The sequence below is a fragment of the Peromyscus leucopus genome, chromosome 23 (assembly GCF_004664715.2).
Source record: "Peromyscus leucopus breed LL Stock chromosome 23, UCI_PerLeu_2.1, whole genome shotgun sequence".
NCBI classification, from domain to species: Eukaryota; Metazoa; Chordata; class Mammalia; order Rodentia; family Cricetidae; genus Peromyscus; species Peromyscus leucopus.
The window spans coordinates 40,586,119-40,592,412 of record NC_051082.1 but is presented as its reverse complement, the minus strand read 5'-3'; positions in this window follow the sequence as shown (position 1 = coordinate 40,592,412).

Genomic DNA, 6,294 nt, shown 5'->3' with positions numbered 1-6,294 from the left:
CATCTGACACTCGCTTCGTGTGGCCACTGTGTGATTTACCTTCCCTGGGTTCAGCCGGCCGTTGGCAGGATGCCTGGGCCTCAGCCTGACCCCCACGGTCCTGTGAGTTTCTCTGAACGGTATATATGTTCTTCATAGAACTATGTGTCAGAATAAATTGTATCTAGAGAGGGGTAGTGGCCATGCCTGTGATCACAGAATCAACGCACTGGGGCAGGAGGATTGTGAATTGGAGGTGAGCCCAGGCTACATAGTGAGACCCTATCTCAACATACAGAAGCAAGAATTCTAAGTACATTCTATCTGAAACTATGTGTGCACACATTAAATACTTGAGTATGTTTTTATATCATGTTTGCTGTATGTAGAACTATATGTACAGTTATATGCATGTTTTAGAAGTCTCTATATTGTGTATATAACATGCACAAACATATCTGTAACTGCATTTATATGTGTATATATAACTATAAACATTACATGTACCAATAACCCCTGTGAATGCGTGTTATGTATACAACTCAAATACATACACACACACACATATGCTCATATGCTGTGTCAATGACTTCATGCAAATACATGGTCTATCTACAGGTCTAGGTGCACACACTCTGTGTCTTTAACTCCACATGTGTATCACTAAGATCTGGGTCACAAGGGAGTGTCATCCTGCAGACCGCCTGTGTCTGCCATGAAGAGCCTGTCAGGAGGCAATACTCACTGCTGTAGGCCAGGGGACCACTCCACACATTCACACATATGCACATGTGCACGTGTGAACACACAGGCAACGAGACACAAGTACACTGTCTTACACACAAACACACACATGTAAGTACTCAGGAGGGCACACACACACACACACACACACACACACACACTCACACCCCATCTCAACATACAAACAACGAGGAAAACTAAGTGACCTCAGAGTGATGGGGTAAAAAATGACTTAAGAGCCGGGGTTGGGGGGGTGGCTCAGTGGGTAAAGTGTTTGCCACACAAGTGTGAGGACCTGGGTTTGAGCCTCAGAATCCACATAAACACAAAACACCAACTCTGAGTGTCGTGGCATGACTTGTAATCCCAGCCCTGAGGATGTAGACACAGGACGGCACCTGGGGCGTGCTGGCCATCTCGCCTAGCTCCACCTCAGCGAGAGACCCTGCCTCCAACTTCCGTGGGGAACAGTGGAGGATGATACCTGATGCCAACTTCCAGCCTCCACTATATACACACACAATGCACACTCATGAACACACACACACACACACACACACACACACACACACACACGCACGCACACACACACACACACACACGCACACACACACTGATTTTCACTTCCTGAGTTCCACACATTTTCCCACTGCCCTGGACAAGCACCTGAGAAGATCTTGAAGTCAGGTTCTTGGCCGGTGCCGGTGCTGTGGTTGCCACAGTGCTCAGTATCACAGGACCCTGGGGAGGCTCTGGCTTCCGGGGCTGCACAGCTGCGTGGCTTTTGTGACCACTAGGGAGGGGCAGCCAGGATGGGCGTCCCTCACTGCCCTGGGCCACAGGAGCCTCTGGCTCTCTAGTCAAGTGCAGAAAGGGTTAAGAGGCCCCACCAATGCAAATTAGGCTTAATTAATCCTTTTCATCAGCTGCAAATATACCTTCTGAACCCTATTAAGTACATGAATATGCAAATGCAGACCTTTTAAATTTTCATTTTCAAGGACTTGGGGGCTGGGGTTTGATTAGTGAATTCCGTTAACAGCTTGTAAACCTTGTGTAAAATTTAATTTTCTATTTTAAGTATAATATAAAAGAGACAGAGGGAAAAACCTTGGCGGCGGCTGGCGGTTGGGCTAATTGTGGGATGATACTGGAGGCTGGGGCCAAGCTGATTCTGGGATGCTGCTGACACCCCTCCCTCCTACTATGAGCCCGTTTTCCAGGTGTGGAGACTGAGACCATGAAGGAAGGCTGGTGCTGAGCCAGCATGGAATGGAGGCTCCTGGTGGCTGGGCTAGGGCATGCCCAGCTGGAAGACCCTGCTGCTTGGGTCAGAAGGGTCTCAGACATTGACTCTGCCCTCCAAGGCCCCAAGTGCTTACACAGGGTAGTTATCTTCTGTCCCCCAAGCCCTGGGGGAGCCAGGATTATTCTGCTACTGTATGTAGGTGACGTGTGTGCGGATCGTTTTACGTCAACTTGTCACAAGCTAGCGTCATCCAGAAAAAGGGAGCCTCAACTGAGAGAATGCCTCCACCAAATTGGCCAATAGGCAAGACCATGGGGCATTTTTCCTGACTAATGATTGATGTGGGAGGTGACTGTAGGTGATGTCACCCAGCCCTGGGCTGGTGGTCCTGGGTTCTATAAGAAAGCAGGTTGAGGGAGCCATGAGGAGCAAGCCAGTAAGCAGCTCCCCTCCGTGGCCTCTGCATCAGCTCCTGCCTCCAGGTTCCTGCTCTGACTTCCTGGATGATGGACAGCCTCTGTGAACGTGGTCTGCCCCGTGAGTGTCCACAGACCCTGACAGGTCAGGACTACTGCTGTGGGCCCACAGAGAACAGATGGGCCACTGACCCCCAGTGTGAATAGTCCAACCTGAAGTGGGCAAATGTGGAAAGGACACCTCAGTTTCCAAGGCTCAATACCAACAAAGACTGACCTGTGTCTCCTTCCCCCTGCCCTCTCTCTCAAGACTGATCACAAGCAGAAATGAGAAAACTTTGGATGTATTGTTATATAAAATATTTGAAAATTAATTTCAGTGGCTTCTTGATTGTTTTGTCGCTGTTTTTTTTATTTGGGTTGTGGTGTGTGTGTGTGTGTGTGTGTGTGTGTGTGTGTGTGTGTGTGTTTGTGGGTGCCCTCACCATGTGCACACATGGACAATGTCAGGCCCTCACCATATGCTTTCCACCTTAACTTTGGAAGCAATCTCTTACTGAACCTGATCTTGTTGATTCAGCTAGGCCAATGAGGCTGGGATAAGCATATCATCCCCCCCCCCATTACTGACACACAAGGCACTCCCTTGAATTTACATGGGGACTGGGGTTCCGAACTCTAGCAAACTCTTCACCCATCAAGCCATCCATCTCCCCAGCTCTGCTTCTAGTTTGTTTTGAGACAAGGTCTTGTTATTATAGTCCAGTCTATCCTGGAGCTTACTATGTAGCCCAGGCTAGCTGTGAATTCACCATCCTCCTGTCTCAGCTTCTTGAGTGCATGCACATCCAGCTCTAATTTGCAGGTCATCCTTGGGCAGGGACCACACTAACCTCTATTCTGATCTTAGGATATATGCTACTGATTGTTGTAAACACTTCTACCTGGCTCTGGAAGTGTAGCCCAGGCTAGCCTTCAACTCATGATCCTGCTGCCCCATCCTTTTGGCAGGCTTGTGACCTCTATTCTTCTGTTTTGTGTCTTTGAGTGTACACAATATGTTTGTGTGTACGTGTGTGTGTGTGTGTGTGTGTGTGTGAATGCGTGTGTGAGTGCAGGCATGTGTGTTCCACATCATGCATGTGGAGGTCAGAGGACAGTCTTGGGTGTTGGTCCCGTCTTGTTTGAGGCAATCTCCTTCCTGCTGCATATGCCAGAGTAGCCGGCTTGTCTGCAAGCTTCTAGGGCAGTGGTTCTCCACCTGTGGGTAGCAACCCTGGGGTGTCGGAACCTTTCACAGGGGTCACTTAAGATCATCGGAAAGCACAGAAGTCCAATTATTGTTCACAACAGTGGCAAAATTACAGTTATGAAGTATCAAAGAAAATAATTTAATTTTTTTAGCATGAGGGGTCATGAGGAACTGTATTAAAGGGTCACAGCATTAGGAAGGCTGAGAACCACTGTTCTAGGGGGTTCTCCTGACTCCATTCTCATCTCTGTAGGACACTGGCATTACAGATGTGTGGTACTGCATCTGGGCTGATGTGGATTCTCACACTTGAGCAACAAGCCCCATCCCTGAACTATCGCATTAGCTCCACTCTATACCGCCTTAACGTGGCTGCTGAACATTTCGGGTTTTGTTTTTAACCATACGTATGTGTCTGTGTGTGGGTATGTGCATGTGTGCAGTACCCATGGAGGACAGAAGAGGGCGTCAGATCCCCTGGAACTGTAGTTACCGGTGGTCGTGAGCCAAATCTGGGTCCTCTGGAAGAGAGGTATGTGTCTTTAACCAATGAACCATCTCTCCAGCCTCCTATTGAACATTTCAAATGACGTATGTCACCGGCGTGACATTTCCTTGAGACAGCACTGTTCCATAGGTGAGAAGAGACTGATTAAAATAACATATATCTGCATATTATAAGTGATGTACTAAACAGGATGCAAGGTGGTGATAAATGTCACAGGGGAAAAAGCAGCAGCCTGGGTGGGAAGTGGTCCTCACATGTGATCTTGGCTTCAGTAACACATCCATCTTCCCAGCCCAAGGTCAAGGCTTGTAGACTCATCTCCTTGGATCCTCAAGGGGTCACCCTCTCTGTGTCTGTGCTCAGATCACCTCTCTTTGGATGCCTGTGCATGTCCATGAGCACACGGAGAAGCCAGGAGCCATTCGCCTTATTCATTCAGTTCTGAGACAGGTCTCTCACCAGACCCTGGTCACTGGCCAGGCTAGGCGGGCTGGCCAGAGGCCTCCAGGATCCTGCTGTCTCTTCAGACATGTACCACCATGTGTGGTACATGTTTATGTGTGTCTGGGCACCCATGAGGTCCTCACCTTACCAACTAAGCCATCTCGCCAGCCCTCCCCTCCCCTGACCACCTCTTCTCTTAAGGAGTCCAATCAAGTTGGCCTGTTCCTGCAGACTCTGCCTCCAGCTCTCCCCTCATCCTGGGGCTGCCTCTGGTGAACGTGCGTTGTGGTACAGCATACAGCGGCTGGCATGCAGGCAGATTCGGTTCCAGGCAAGATGCTCCCTAACCAGATGCTGGAAGCTGGCTGTTCATTTGCTTGTGAAAATAATGGCACAAGAGGCCAGTGAGATGGCTCAGCAGGTAAAGGTGCCTGCCGCCAAGCCTGACGATCCGAGATCAAATCCCCAGGACTCTCATGGTGGAAGGAACTCCGGCAAATTGTCCTCTGACCTCCATATGTGCTCTATAGTGCCTGTGCTACACACACACACACACACACACACACACACACACACACACACGCGGCGGGAAGCTCACAATGCCCCAATGGCTCTGAAACGCAGCAGTCCCGGAGGCTGCTGGTGGCTTCACCTTCTGCACTCAGGTGCTAGTGTTTCTGTGAGCCTCGGTTCTCCAGCCTTTCCGGACTTTCTATGTCTGCGTCTTTCAGATCCAGCAATGGAACTCAGTGACTACAGATGCATGGATGGTTGTTGAGAAAAACTCGAGCTGTACAACAAAGCAGTCATGAAAAACTCTGCTCCAGCCGGGCAGTGGTGGTGCACGCCTTCAATCCCAGCACTCGGGAGGCAGAGGCAGGCGGATCTGTGAGTTCGAGGCTAGCCTGGTCTACCAAGTTAGTCCCAGGAAAGGAGCGAAGCTACACAGAGAAACCCTGTCTCGAAAACAAAAACAAAAACAAAAACAAAACAAAACAAAACAAAACAAAAAAACCCTCTGCTCCAGAATCTGCTGAAACCAACACGGGCACCCTGACCCATCCACATGGGAGGTGTGCAGGCCCCACCCACCAGGCTGGGAGGCTGGCTGGGAGCCAAGAGAGGGGCTTTCCTTCCTCCAGTCACCTCTCTTTGGAGGCTTATTAGTTTTCCTTTAACGGTAAGAACGTATTCCAGTTGTGGAGTCAACCAGAAAGCAGGTATAAATACAGGCCTGGTCGGGGCTCCCGGGTCCTTCCTAGTTGCTGGCTTGTTCCCTCTCCCCCTTGGGTGGGAGCGAGGCACACCCTTCTCTGGGCTGGAAGCACTACTCAGGTTGCAATCCTGCATGTGCACGAGCACCTACCTAGGCTCACACGCACAAGGTCTGTGCCCATGAATACACCAGTGTACATGCACACACGTTTTCATATGCAAGCACATGCCGTGTACTTTGCATGTGTAATGGTGCATTGTGTGCATGCGTATGTTATGCATGTTTACACTCTCAACCGGGAGCTCCTGGGCCCAAGTCTCCCTTCCCAGCCTGTTTGAGGATGAAGACAGCCAGGACTTGGCCAGGGATGCTAGGGCCCTGAAGCAGGAGGGGACTATCCATGTCTGACTCTGGCAGCTGGCAGAGCTGGGTTTGAGTCCAGAGCCACAGGTGACTGGAGCGGGAACCCTTCTTCCTAAACCTGGC